General features: G+C 42.6%; 1 protein-coding gene across 16 annotated transcripts in view; it reads right to left on the bottom strand.

Annotated features, from left to right (window-relative positions):
- Nucleotides 1-15,636, bottom strand: part of ARVCF (ARVCF delta catenin family member) — a 247,023-nt gene that overhangs the window by 96,143 nt on the left and 135,244 nt on the right. Inside the window, exon 1 of one of the 16 annotated variants that reach the window (XM_088064827.1) lies at nt 12,283-12,301. The exons of the other annotated variants lie outside the window; for them this stretch is intronic. The gene's annotated coding sequence lies outside the window, so the exon portion shown is untranslated. Of the gene's footprint in view, nt 1-12,282; nt 12,302-15,636 lie in introns of those variants that run through there. 16 annotated transcript variants of the gene reach the window in all.

The following is a 15,636-nucleotide window of genomic DNA, read 5'->3' as shown; positions in this document are numbered from 1 at the left end:
CAGAAAGTTTCTTTATGCAGTCTGTGTGTCCCAGAATCTACCCCAGCAACCTTCACACATCATTAGTGAGTTAAACCAAAGCCTGCCAGACACAGCCCGTTCTAGGCTAACACACACGCCTACTTGCACTGCTACAAAACTACCTTAGAGAATTGCTTTTAACTTCAAGGCAGATGTAAACCATCTCTGCATTCTTTGAATTACGACCAAGGCTGAAGCATTATTTGAGTGTCCTAGGAGCCACATCAGATCAGTGTTAAATTTAACTCATCTCCTCACCCACCCACAATCTTGCTGGTAGATCTGAACTACACAACAAAAATGCTTTTCGTGGAAAAATGCACAACACAAAAAGCAAAAAAATCCAAAAAAAAAACAACAAAAAAAGTTTTTCTAATCCTGAGGGAAACAGAATAAACAGACCACTGATGATTTTTTAAGCCTGCATTCCAAGAAAGCTGTTCCTTAAAATAAATGATTTCTCATTCTAGGGAATACAAAGCAATTGACAATAAATCCAGTCACCTGTCTCACAAGGACGGTGCCTGCCAGTGTCTCCTACTATGAAGGCCCAGAGCAGATCTGCCTGGCAGTGAGGCTGCAGGACTGTGTCAGTCCAAACAGCTCCCCAGGACATTACCCCTGTTAAATCACACACTACTTCCCCCTGCATCTCACCCAGTTCCAGCCTCCCACTGAAAGCCATGGCCTGAACAAAGCACAGCAGGAAGGTGTGAACAGCCTCTGCCACAGCCTGGCTCCCACTGCTGTGCAACCCCAGAGAGCAGGAAAGGGACAGCAGGAAGGGAACTGTGCAGGAGGTCTCTGGACCATTGGAACACCAAAAGACGCAAACAAGTCAACAAAGCCAAAGGCCACACTCCTACTGCTGTAAATCTTCCAAATGGAAGAGATTCCAGCAGAAAGACAATTTTTCCAAGTGCAAGGCAGTTACTGTGCTATTTCAACTACTCAAGAGAGTTCACTGATGTCCGGTAGTCTGTTTATTTCACATATTTTCTGTTTATTCCCTAAGACTGACTTCATAACCCCTACTTGTACATGGTCAGCCCTCATACACACTGGTAATAGAGTGTGTGCCCATGCTAAATTAGCAATAAACAGTATGGAAAGAAAAAAAAAAAAAAAGAAAAACAAAAGATGAAAGTGAGCACTTGGATATGAGGGAAGATGCTGAGTAAGGACCTGTTCAGTTCTTGTATCCACAGCTGCGAAGGATGTGGATGCACTGCAGTGGGCTCAGAGCACAGCTAACAGAACAGCCAGGCGACAGGATCAGAGGTCCCTCTTTCACACCTAAGGTCCATGCTATTAACCTCAGAAGAAGGTCAAGGAGGGATTTGATTACAAGTCAAGTGCCTAAAGGTATACTGGAAAGCTGATGGAGAACTCTTCAGAGAGAAAGGTTTAACCAATGCCAGTGTCTGTGATGAACAACCATCGCCCAGGAAGGACTGTCTGGGCCATTCCCCAGCCTTTGCTGTCCGTAGCACAGCTCCCAAAAACCTGTGGAGCCAGCATAACTGAAATAACCGTGGGATAGCAGGAACCAGGGACTGAAGGGAAAGGAAAGAGATGAGCACCATTTATCCAGGCACTGTCACCTAGAAAATTAATGGGAAACCACTGGCTCCATTCAGTTTATAATAAGAGCGCTCAGTATCGACAGTCAGGCCATTCAGCAAGGATTGCTATTACAGCATGATGAGCATGAATCTCAAAAAGGAAAAAGTCATTTAAGCTAAGGTGGAAGTCACTTGCCCAAAGGTAAATACCTTCACCAGCAAAGTAAAATAGCTCTCAATTTCTTAGTTAAACATGTTTGGCTTTTTCCATTTGTCATCAGCTCTGGCTAATGGCTCCACATACTTGCTGGAAATAGGCATCTTTCTACGAGCAGTGACTCCTCCTGGTACCATGTATACAGTCAGCTCTTCTACATGAACGTACTGGAACTGCAAAATCCTATCACATTTGCCAAGCACTCAATTATTTACATAGTACCCTTTTTATTATTATTTCTGATATGCTTTTGTTTGGGATTTCACAATGAAATTCAACTATGAGAAAGACTAAGACAAGGCACAGCCCAAGAGTCAGCAGTCTAAATCACTTTTAAACAGGTTCTCAGAGGGACGTTGAGAGAGCCATTTCTCAATTAAACACACAGAGATAAAAACGAAATATCAGGATGACATTAAGGACTTGATATTAACAACCATCAGAAAAACTAAACTCATGCTCCAAAGGCTACACTACTCTGCAGTTGGCAAGACAAGCTGTTTGAACCTAAGGACAGGACAGCTGCACTTCCCTCCTACTCCCTGTTGTGGTTTGATGCCAGAAAACAGAATATTTAATTTTTCCAGAGATGTCCTGCCAAGCTGAGGCTGCAAATAGGATCTGGTGTGTTAGTAAACTCCTAGGCAGCTTGCTCACACCCTGGCCAGAACTGCTCGAAGCACCTAAATCCCTGCATGCACGTTGGCAGCAGCGACTGCCTCCCTTTCTCCCAAACCTTCCTCCTGTGTTAGACTCCTTTCATAGATCAGGTGTGCACAGGGCATGCCATTTTCACATCTTCTGGCAGAATATGCAGCACCCAGGTTCCCAGTCTTGCTTTCTCTCCTCTAAAGGCTTTCCTATGACCCGCCTTCACTACCAAAATTTTGGCAGAAATAAACCAAAGTCTTCCATAAAGCATTAGCTGTCCTGGGATCATCTATACACACAGATGTCTTTCCCAGACTTCAAATGAAGCTATTTTTCTCCCAATTCTTCACAAGGAATTAAAGATAAACAGTCATCCCACCCACCTTTTTTAAATAGTAAGACAGACTCAATCACTACAAGTTCAGCAGCAAGTCCACCACCCACAATGAACACCCTGCCATAAACACTGTTCCTGCCTCCAGGACTCACCCTGAGCACAGCACTGGGAATATTCTCAGAAACACACACCAGCAGGGTTCATCCTACTTTGATTTTAAGCTTGTGGGTTTATTTTTTTTTCCCAAGAGAAAGCCAGTGTCTTTTAATTCCTTCCTAGAGTCTCCAGCAGCCAAAAACACCCCCAAAAAGCTGCTGCTGAACCCACAAGTCAGGATTGTTGACCTGGACTAACTTGCCAATTATATTAACAAATTGTTAACAAGTAGGCTCATCTGACAGAAATCCAAAATATTCTACATCTCAACTTGCTAAATCAGGAGTATAACAGTTAGCAATAGATAAACATATGCATGGAAGAAGGTAAGCTTGGCAAACAGGTGCAAAAGCAAGGCCGGAGCCTGAAGAATGCCAAAAAAAGATAAGCAGAGGAGAAAAGCATTATAAAATGCCTAAGTCTGTCCAGGGAGGGCAAAACCAAACAATAAGGTACATCAGGGAAAGAGAAAGACAGATAAAAATGAGAAGATACAGAACCTATAAAAGGGAAGAGTGTCATGTGGAAGCCAAATTATTGGCTTTCACACGCAAAAAAGTGGCAGGAAAAGAGGAGGGTGGAAGCATGAAAGAAGTATTTCAGTTTTTAATTCCATCCTGTTAACACTGCTTTCGTTCACTGTATAAATCTTTCGGTGAACAGTAGCTCCCTCCACACACGGCAGTATATTAAGATTCTTTATTAAGGCTTTCCAAACACCCTAATGTCATTCTTTGGCTTTTTATGTGGTTTGCCTAGACTATGTTTTGTTGCTAAGCTCTCATTAGATGTGTATCTTGTACTGACAGGAAAGAGATTATAAAATACAAGAAGCCTGAGCACAAGCCCAGTATTTGATTTGACACAAATGAACACTCTCAGGCACCAGCAGGATGCCTTGTGTGTGACTTGGGGATACTTCTGGATCTCCTCAGCATGAACAGAATGGGTCTGAACTGTCCCATAGTGGTATATGAACAATTAATTTGGGGAAGTACAGAAAGGGGAGGAGAGCTCAGATCCAGCTGCATTACAACCCATGTCCCACACCAGAAGCTGCTGTGCCAGCCCCAGCACTTCCAGCCCCCGGGCAGAACAGCTCAGGGCTCTGGCAGACGAGCTGAGGACTGGGAGGAAAATATTGCCCTGAGCCACAAATACCAGGGAAGCACAAGAACAACACAACACAAAGATGGAGCCAAATTAATAAATCTTGCTTACAAGGGATGACAGCATGTCAGGAAGAGCAAATGTACCCATCTAGCTACCCGGGTGGAAGACAAAGATATCCATCCTGAACAGCAAATTGTGTCCAACACCATGAACACTTCACACCCCACAGGCAGAAAAGCTAGCCTGATTCTACACTTAATTCAATTATCTATGTCAACAGTGACCAAACACATCAGCATTTACAGCCTCCCACCATTTATCAGTTCACACACAGAGAAATTAAACTGACTCGTGAACAAGGAATCATCAGCAAACTCTGATCACAGAAAAAACCACAGAACTGCTTTTGCCAAGAAGTTTGAACAGAGCATGGCTCCATTTGGAAAATGACATGAAACCAAAGGATAACCATATCATTCACTTAACAAAAACCACCCAATATATTATAACAGGCTGTTAGTACATATCTGAAATGTGTTTAGAAACCTAGAAAACAGACCAGATAATGTGCTGTATATACTTTCAGCGGCAGAGGTTACAGCTATTCTTAATCCCAGCTTTGTGAATCTGGTAGACATAATTCATTGTGCTTTTGGATCCATAATATTTTGCAAAGCACTGCAGTTTGCTGGCTTACAAACACGCCCTGCCAGCTCACTGGGTAGAAAGATTTCTGCTGACTTCACCTACCATTTCAGTTGCACTCATCAGGGATTAGTATTTTTCCCTGCTAAGGATACAGGCTGCAAATACCAAGTAGGAAAGGTTACACATGTGGCTGAAAAAGACTGGTAACATTTTGATAAGTAATATATACACACTATGAGTGAGCACTTAAGGGGACTTAACTGTTTCTTCCATAAAGTTCAAGTAGCATATTTAAATTTTAAATGCTTTAGAAATTTTATTTCTTTTGAAAGATAAAATTGATAAAATTTTTTCATCATGCATTTTATACCCATAACTTCTCTAAGAGAAAGTGAGATCATCAGAGAAGCCTCTGCATTCTTTACAGACTTTTATGAAAAAAAACCTCCTCTTCACAACTTCACTCTTGCACACATACCACAAGAAATAAAACCATTTTTTAATGGAGAGTATTTCACGTAATGTTAAGCACCTAAGAAACCATAAAAGCAGACTAACAAGCGCTTCTGGTCCTCTACAGGTAAGCTCACACCTCAGCAGTCTGCACATTCTAAAGCACTGCCATATTTTGCAATGAAGATGGTTTTCCACCGTAGGGATTTGCACTCACCTCCACAGTAGGTCTCTGTCTTCATACTCAGCAGCAATAGAAGCAAATTTCAGTACAAGTCTGTGTAATTAATCTAATGCAATTTTACACCGTTAAAATGGCAACTTCAGAGCAAATCACTGAGTTGCTTCAAGAACATTACCGTCACACCTGCAGCAACCCAAAGAAGAAAACATCAGTGAAAGTAATTTCTTATAATATTATGCAGCATTTTGCAGTTTGAACAGTCAAGCAAGTTCAAATGGTCAGCAGCACAAAGCTTTTATAAACCATTTGGATCTTGTTTCTCCTAAAAAGTTTTACAGGAGAACTAATTCATTATCAGGAGGTGGAGAGATGCTAACATCATCATCATCAATGATCAGACTCCAGCACAAGTGTTCACTGTTCTCACCCTCAGAGAAATATGAACGTGATGACAGAACAATGGATTTATTTCTAAAAGAACACGAGTTTGTGGAGGTGTGGAGCTCAGGTGAATTGCCCTGCAGTGTTGTACTAACTATCCAGCCCACCCTGCTCAGCAAGTGCAGGGCCACAGAGGGATGTGAACAGCTGCTGCATTGGAAGAGGAAGGCTCTGCAATGCCCTGCCCACTCCACAGCAGCTCTGCTCTGCAAGGGTAGGTCTGTGCCTCGGGATGTACAGTAGCTGTATCAGAGCTGATCACTCCACACGCGCACACGGATGAAGGGCGCTCCAAACAAAGAGACCTCAGACTGCTGGGAGCTGGCCGGGCTCAGCTCAGCATCGCGGGGCCAGGCTGGAAAGCGGCGTGCGCTGACATCACTTGTGTGAGAATGCTGGTGGCTGAGAGACAGCTCGAGCATTAGCTGCAGTCTGTTCTCCCAAAGCCTGGCAGCAGTAGTCTGGAGGAGGCACTCCTCAGCCGATCAAGAAATAACAAGTGACAATTCAGGAAAGCACGTTTGCTATCCATTCATGCGTGCAAGCAATCTCGGGCCAAACAGTAGATGTGCTAAAAGGTTTTCCCCAGAGGAAATGTGTTTATTAATTAATATCTACTGAATTAATTTGCTCCCCATATGCCCTGCTGTGCTTCTAAGACTGGAGCCCTGTTTTTGTTACAGAAAGGCATCAGGCATTGTGACTACCCAGGAGGTTCATCAGAATACTTCAGTCAATCTGAAAAACTCATGTATGCTTTTGTATTCATCAAATTCACAGTCTATCTACGGTAGAATACATGGAAAAGGCAATTAGTAATAATTAATCCATAATAATCCATAATAATTTTTAAAAAGCAAACACACGCTCTTAACTTCAGCCAGAAGTGTGGTATATAGCAGAGGCACAGAAAGAAGTGCTCATCTGAGGCCATCAACTCATCTCTTGGCCCCTCACCTGCAGTAACCCTTGCTGATCCTTTCACACACTGTTACATTCCTTACACCAACCTGTTCCTAGCAATTGCAGCCACTACTACCAAACTAACCTTTACATCCATCACATCCTCTTCTGCTCCCTTTCATCAGTGCAGGAGAGGTATTTTTGGATTCTGACTATGGCACAACTGTGTGCAGTGACATCATTTTTTCTAAAGTTACCAATCTCTCAATGACAAACTTTATTCATCATATGGCAGTGTCACACAACTGCTGTTATTCCTGGTACTAAGGCACTCATCCTGCACCAGCCTCTCTGTGTAAGCTCAGACTCTAAGCAGAGGAGGGAGAGCAGTCCTGCAACCTCCCTCTTGTAAGTACATCACAGCACAGGTTGTGCATCCTCATCCCTGAGAGAGACAATTTACTCTCCAAGACATTCCTCCTCCACTGCAACGCCACCTCTCCTAACCCCCCTGGATGCACCCCACAGTGCAGAGGCCAGAAAACCTTTTCTTAGAGTATGGGAGGACAAGCACGCATTATAGCAGCCTCTCTAGCAGATTCAGAGACCTTTGATGTTTATGTAGTCCAGGTCTCCAATTTCAACATTCCCTCACGTATACAATACCCACTGAGTCCAATTCAGAAACCTGAATATCGACAACTGTAATTACCACACCCAGTGGTGAACTCAGACTGCAGCAACAGCATCCCCGAGGCAGGCGATGCTGGTCACCCTGGTTCTCTTTCAGAAATAGTCTACAGTTGATGTCTACAGTAGAAAAGGAGTGTCTCAGCTATATTAACATACTATGTTCCAAGATTTTACCATTGTACCACCACTACAACACACTGCTTACTGTAAGCTGGACAGGCCCAAGGACCAGGCATTTGGCATAATTCAGACAGAAACTGCTCTCACAGCACCAGAAAGGTCTCAGGTGCAGCCATAATGGCATTATTTAATTCCGTACGGCCTGTGCTCAGCCTGCAGTAGCAGAGGAGGGAGAGCAGTCCTACAACCACACTCCTGTAAACACACGTTAGGATAGGCTGGAGTTTCTTCAGCTTATTACCTCAAGAAAATGGAGCTGAGGACAGCCCAACTGTACAACTTAAAGAGTCAATTCCGCTGCAGGAAAGGGTTAAAGCACATCACAAAATAAACATTTGTCAATATAAACAGGTGTGATTGTGCTGAGTTCAAAACAGTTTCCTACAGAGGAAGATGGTCATGCTGGTGAGCAGCAGAACATGCTGCAAGGAGACATAAAATCAGAGGCCTTGTTAATAATTTCGTTATAAGTATGTAATAACCAGAACAAAAATTAAAGCTACCTTCAGAAAATAATATCTTCTGTAAGGCAGGCTGCTAACAGAGTCAGCAGGATCTGTGCTACCTGCCTGGCAAACATATTTTCACTTGATAATGGGCCTATGACAAGCAAGACTTTTGAAGTGACCCGTATAAAACATTAGTGCACAACGCAGTGGTTAGAACACTGCAAACGGAAAAGGTGGGATGACGACTCCTGTCTGGGAGGGCTGTTTCAAAAAGATTTGTAACATGCCACATGGCACCAGGTACAACACTTCATCTTTCCAAGAGATGGCAAACCTTTCTTAAAGCAATAAACTGCTCCTCTTTAATTCAGTGTATCTGCCCCACCCAGTGATTAAGTCCTCTGACAGCTAATTTAGGAGGATGTATTTCTCTTCCAGATGCCAGTAAAAGGCAGACAACAGCAACAAATGGTAGATGTTCAGTTTCCAGCCACTCTGGTTTACAGCACAAACCTACAGAAAAGATTTGGAGAAGCAGTAACTACCCACAACATCACATCAGCATAACCTCAATAACCCCCTGTGTACAGACTGAGATGTTCCTCGAGGCACCTATTTGCTCTTCAAGCATTCAGGCTTGAAGGGATCTTTTCTGCAGATACAGAAAACTTCATAATGCATTTGCTGCCCACCTGCAAGACATTAATGATTAATTCCCAAGCATATCAGCTCTACACAGCTGTTGGGGTTTCCTTTTTCCACTGTTTCTTCACTGCTTGCTTTGAAGAAGAAAGAACAGGAATATCATGCAAAATCCAGCTATAGATATTAAAACATTGCGGTATTTTTCAATCTCAGCAGAATAGCTGGGGAGTCAAAGGCTTCAATCAAAGGATTAAGAAAAATTATTTCAAATACACCAAGTGCATGCCGGATCAAATCCTGTCTTCTGTCACGCAAGGTAACTGTTATCCAGTGGATTAATTTGCAAACATAATTTCATCTTTTTATTAAATAAATCAGACTAGGTGAAAAGACAAAGACACAAAGATGTGATTTGTACTGTCAGCTTCACCTTGGGAGCATGGACACTGAGGACGGAGGAGGCATTTGGATGAGGTCCATGCTGAAGTGGGATCTGCATGCAGACACAATTCAGTTGATGGTGAAAGACGACATCCACAATGACTCCTGCCTGGTCCTTTGAAAAATGTCATATTTGTTCTTTCGTATCTGCAGAGCAGCTCTGGGGAATGGCTGAACAGAGCCCGAAAGGCAACCAGCAACAGAAGCGCCCCGCGCTCACTTCATTAAGCACCAGCTCAGACCCTTCCAGACAGCTCTTGCTCTGAAGGTATTCCAGAGGAGCTTGTTCCAGCAGGCCACGAGGAGCTACTGCAGCTCAACTGCCACAACATGAAAGCATCGGACAGAGGAAGGGGAAATACACCTGTTAAGATCTGGTAAACAGGGAAGAAGCCACAGCTACATTAAATTTATCTCCAAATCCACATCTGTGCCATCAGTGGAACCAAGACGTGATTTAGATTTAGCTCACCTATCTGCTTCTCTGCTCTTGAAACGGAAAGTATTACTAAGGTTTTTCACAACAGATTTAAAAGGAACTTCCTGCAAAGATCTCCCCAGACAAGAAGTGCTAGTGACTTTTTGGAAGATATAATGTAGCAAAAGCCCTCAAAAAGTTTCCGAGTCCAACTTTCACAGTACAGGTTGTCAGATGAGTCCTTGATGTCTTTGTAGCTGTACATTACCTGGAGGCTGTCTGTAGGAAAGGTACAGCTATAGCTTCTCAGTGTAACTCCTGACGCAAATACTGTCCTGAAGGAAAAACAATGCTCTTTTAAAATAAAATTAAACCACTAGTAAAGCAGAGGAATTACTCTGGAGAGAAGCCACTTTTAATAATAATAAAATCCATGCAAGGACAACTGTAATGTATAAAATTTACACTTAAAGAGACTACACAGACATCTATCCAAATACATCTTTGTCCAAATTCACAGCTAGGTTTCCAATAGGAATTTAGTAGAATATACCAAAAATCTTTGACAATTTCATATATGGAGCACAGAAAAATCTGAAGTACAAAAAAAAATAAAATCAAGCACTTTTACAGAACATGCTTAAATGTCTTGTTTCTGATGGAGCAAGTCCACTATGAAAAATGACAAATGTTTTTTCCATCCAGTTGCTCTTCCAGATCATTGAGACGTTCTGGGAACAGCAGGAGGTAACAACAGTCTTAGCAAAATATAGCCAGATGACCAGGGAAGTACCAAACAGCTGAAGGGTTTAGTAAGGGAAGGCCAGACGAAAACACACCCTCCCCAACCAAAAGGAGAAAGGGAAATAAAATTGCCTTGATTGAGATTTCTGAAGAACAGTTCATATCTAGGGATTTACTAATAATGTTCTCCCAAGGCAGGCTTTGTGTAACTGCTGCATTTTGTCTCTCTGGTAACGCCTTTAAAAAGAAAACCATGTCAGACAGAGTACACAGAGCATCTACTCCAAGGACTGGTCTGCACAGTCATGGTCAATGTCATAAGTCCTTCTCCCTTTGTCGTTTAAAAAAAAAAAAAATAGGAGGAGGGAAAAATCCCATCTGTGACATACCTTAGAGCATCAGAAACTCAGTCAGCTTTTGCAGTAATCTGAATCACCCCTCTGACTGCCCTTGAATTTTCTCACAAGATCCAAGCCCTGCATAGACAGGATGCTGTACTGCAACAGGTAAAAGAGAAAACCTGCAGAATTGAGGTCAGGGGTCTACACCTCTGGTAACTGCTTTTCTTTTTCATTGGCAGAGGCAATGGGCTACACGTGGTGTGTGTGAAAGAATGAAAGCTAAAGCAAACAGCTTGCAAGTCCTGTTAAATTATCTGTACTGAGTAAGAATCATGAAAGGCACACAACACAGAAAGAGATTATGAGGTATAGTGAAAAATGAAAGATCTGCAGTTTAGGGTCCAGTAACCGAGTGTGAGGTATCTGGAGTCCTACAGCTGACCAGGGGTTACAGAAAGAATCCATGAGCATTCCAGTGTCAGCAGCTCTGCTGACTGATTACTTGGGTCTAAAAACTAGTTGAAGAAAAAGAATCAGCAGCTCGGAGAACATCAAAAATGATGACAGATTTCTAAGTATACCCTAACAGTACCTGGAATACTGTGCTACAACGTGCTCTAATTAGACAGTGAAGTCAAGCATCCACATTTCATGACTTGATGATCTCTTCTATTGTATCAAACACCCTGAGAATTTTTTGACATTTGAGAAAACTAAGACAGTATTTTCAGAAGTTGCATGTCTGGAATCTCTGGGAGTCTCTGATGAACTCCCTCTGAAGGAAGCAGGCTATTGTGCCGTATTTCCAGCAAAAGCCACAGTGCATTTTCTGTTTGTGGTGTTCAATCATTAAAAAGAGAGGGGGGAAAGGAATCCTTTATGCTAGGGCACAGCTAATAGTAGAATGAAGTACCTCATTCATCTAAATAAAGTCAGCTCTAAACCATGCAATAACCATTTAAGTGCCTGCTTTGTTAATTATTTCACTGTTTATCTAATTCGCAATGAACATCTAAATAATAAGCTCATTCAGCATTAGCCAAGATCAGACACAGAAGACACCCATTCAGCCTATCCCCCCTTCTGCCCACTGGGGACCTGTCCCCTACAGCCTCACCCAGGTTTATGGGGTCTCTGACCCCCTTGAGACTGTTCTATCACTCCACAGCTCAATACAGCACAGCTTTCATAGAGCTTCCTGTCCCTTCTGCCATCAGTCCCTCCACAGCCTTTGTGTGGATTTTTGGGATGGTTACATGCAACTTTCCAATTTTATTTCGGGGAAAAAAGGTCACCTTTCAGCATGAACAAGGACAACATTCCCAATGGGAGAGAACAGGTGTATTGTTTCATTATTAATCCACTTCCCTTTTCCTCATCTGTTGCTTCTGAATTCATTATTTTGCATACAGCTGCAACGACTGTTCTTCTGAAAAATCAGGATTTCTATAAATACACAATAGGGCTCACCTGGGAAACAAGGGCAACACACCTTCAAGACCTCACACCTCCCACCAACACACCTCCCACCTCCTGCACCTCCCACATGACCTCAATTATATCCTGCATCCATTCCATTTCAGAAAGGCACAGCACTTGTGATTCCCTTAAGAAGAAGTACATTTCACCTTTCCATGCTTCATTTCAGTTTGGCATTTATATAGCTCAGAAGATAACTACACCTTTTCCTGGTAATGTTAGCATATGATTAAGTGTTCCTCAAACAGGGGCACCTTTCTTGGAAGTGATAATTGAAGTCAGCACATGGACTGGCCTGAGAGGATGCATTAGCAGTTCAAACACTGTTCTCTTCCGGTTCTGAGGAGCAAGCTAATCTTCAGCTGGAGTGCAATAGCTGGAGCCTTGGAGAAAAACAGAAATGGCAACATGTCTGGGAGCCTTTTACTTGGTGGACAAGCCCATCACAACATCACTCCAAGTGGCAAAACACAACTGGAACAAATCAAAACAAAGCCACAGCCACGCTTGAGTTCCTACTGAGGGAGTGGTGTTTTCTTCAAGCATTTCCAAACAGCGGTCAGGGTGGGTGGGTGTGGGGAGTCAAAGGCTTCAGTACAAACTGTTTATTGAAATAATTCCCTTTAATTGCCCTCCCTCGCACTGTAGTTTTTAGCCATGGAACCACCTGTACCCTGGCAAGGGGCAAGAATGTACCATTTGTGACTGCAACTAAAGCAGAGTAATTAACCAATCCCTCAATTTCTGCAAGAAAAGCTTCTTAAGCTGATAATGAATTTAAGCATTTGAAAGTAATGAAACTGATTTTCCATGCAGCAACAGCATAGGAACTGCCAAACACCTTCCTCTTAACTGTTCACTGAGCACCTGAAATGATGCAGCTCATTACTTCAGCAGGCACCAGGGCTGTTAAACTCAAGATTTACACAGGAGGCAAAAACTTCTATTGCAATATAGTCACGGAAGTGCAACTGAACAATGTACACAATTTTTACATGAAACAATAGGTTCTTCTGAGAAATTACAATAATTTGGGTGCGAGAAAGCAAAAAGACTAAAATCTGCACAAATATTGTTAGGACAGCCCTAATAGCTGTCCTAACAATACAGCTATCCTAATAAACCCAGGATAGCTGGGTGAATTTACACAGCACACCAACTGCCAATTAAAAACATTAAACAAAAGCCAACCATCTTGGTCTGTAAATTTTTTCCTCCCAACTGCTGTGTAGGCACATTATGTAGCGCAGCTGTGTTATTAAGAAAGAAAGAAAAAAACTGAAGCAGCTCTTATGCACTTACAAAATCCTGTGCAGAACTTTGACCCTGCAGTGATGGGCTTAGCCTGTGTTTAGGCCAGCAGAACCTACTTGACTCGTGTCCCAGATTTAGCACTGAGAGGAAAATTCATCTCCAGCACAAATCTATTAAATGAACGTGGCATCATTTGTGTCAGGAGCCAAGTCTCGTACAACCAAAGCACAATTAAGTATCAGGCAAGCAAAATGTTGGAAGGCAGAGAAACTTCCCAATTGGATGTTATCAACCAGGATAAATAAACCACAGTGACAAGGGGCATCTTTGAATTACAACTCCATTACAGTTAAGCCATAGATTCTCAGCCACTTTGCAAAACTTAGAAAAAATGCGCTCGCTTCCCATTTTGCAGCTGCACTCTGAATGCTGCATCAGCAGCAGTGGGTAGTGTCAAGCTTTTCCCTTGTCACTCATTCCTGTACCCGAAGAGCCATTCTGATCTTTCAAAAGTTGTTTTTTCACAACCTCATGGGATTCACTTTCTGTCTATTTCTTCAAACCTCATTTTAAAGATCTTACAGGAAGCTCAAGCAGTCAACTCAGGTCAACCACAGCAGCTACCCTAAAATGGAGGGCCCAGCCTGAGCTGCCATCACTTGGTGATGCAGGACACCTTTCATCAGGAAACGTCACTGAGCTATCACCTACACCAAGTAGTCTCAGGCACGGTTCTGCTCAACCCATGGTAGTGCAACAGCTCAAATGAAGGAACACTTTGCCTCAGCTGGGAAAAACACATCAGAAGAAAAGTCAGAGGTGAGGAAAAAAAAACAACTGGAAGCTTATATTATCCTTTTTCTTGTGTTCTATACTACTCTCCCCCATTTCTGAAATTGTTCTGCAACTCTCACAAACACATTCAGAAGAAGCATACAAGTCCCGGAGGCACAAAACGGAACTGGGTCAGAAAACTGGGGAACATCTGACTTGCTCAGGCCAACACAATCAGGCAAAAAATGAAGTTTTGATTGGAATGTGGCCATGCTGGCTCAAAGCAGTTATCTCCTACACCAAGTTCAGTACTGATGCCTTGAGCAACAGCAGTATCACATTCCACATTTCGAAGAGGACATGTTTGGTTTCATCCTCCACACTGCACACCCACAGCATCCCTTCTCCACTTAGCAGCAAAGAGGAAAAACCTTTCATAACCTTTTTCCTGAGCTTAATTAAAAGTCACTTGATACTTGTCAAAAGAAGCAAGAAAACAGGGATGACAAAATGTCATCTAAGAGCAGGCATCCGACCTTCCTGTCTTGCAATACCCAAGTGCACCTACCCAGGCACTGCCATTGCTGTGACACCGTGCACTGAATACGAACAGAACCCTGTGCCCCTGCTCCTCTCCATTTAGGATCAATCCATTTTGAATACCACAAGTACTGTAATACAAAGATGACTTCTGGGACCGTTAATCCTGCATTGCGTTCACCTATCCTAACATTTACACTGCTTCTCTGCTGCTAGGAAGAATCACAGAGACAAAAAGGTTCAGGTCTTCTCCTATTCACTGTCATTCTGTGATGGGCTTCTTAGTACTTTTTTTTTAAATTATTTTTATTTCTTTTTTTCTCCCATACAGGGAAATGATGCAAGATTTATTCCCCCAAAATTGTTGAAACAAGACAGATGAAGACAGGAAGACAAAGCAGTGTGAATGCAGCAAAAGGGCATAAACACAGAGGTGAAAGCACAAGGGTGGGACCCTGCTGGGAGACAACATAAGAGCTATTAACACCACGCCGTGCAAACCATGTGTAGACAAACCCTGAGGATACACATCTGGATGGTATTGACAGACGTGACCTTGCTACAAAAGCAGGGATATCACCAGCTCTCCAATATTGCATACGTCCCAAGCAAATAAAGGCCCTATTTCCATTTGTAAATTGAAATATAAATTGAAATAATTCAATGACCTTCCAAAAATATTTTACGTTTCACAATCACTACCTTCTCCAAATCATGGGAAATTCAAAACCAGCCTTCATTTTAAAGGCTATATGAGGAAACTGAGGCACAGACTGTCAAGAGATTACTCCACAGTGCTTCAGTGCCTCCAGTCATCCTGAGCTTACATGGCACATTGGTGGTCAGCAACATCAGTAAGTCTGAAGTGATCGGCGTCTGACAGACTCTGGTCTCTTCCATCATCCAAAGAGAAGACTCTGGTTCTTTAACTTTTCAGGCCACTGAAGAGCCCAGCTGAAAAGTTTATTCTTTCTGTGTGGAAGGTTTTC

The sequence above is a fragment of the Pseudopodoces humilis genome, chromosome 20 (genome assembly GCF_049639895.1).
Source record: "Pseudopodoces humilis isolate 2021_Gansu_Grassland_sample_001 chromosome 20, ASM4963989v1, whole genome shotgun sequence".
In the NCBI taxonomy this organism is placed as follows: domain Eukaryota; kingdom Metazoa; phylum Chordata; class Aves; order Passeriformes; family Paridae; genus Pseudopodoces; species Pseudopodoces humilis.
The sequence above is the reverse complement of the archived record's forward strand: the minus strand, read 5'-3'. Positions and strand labels throughout refer to the sequence as shown.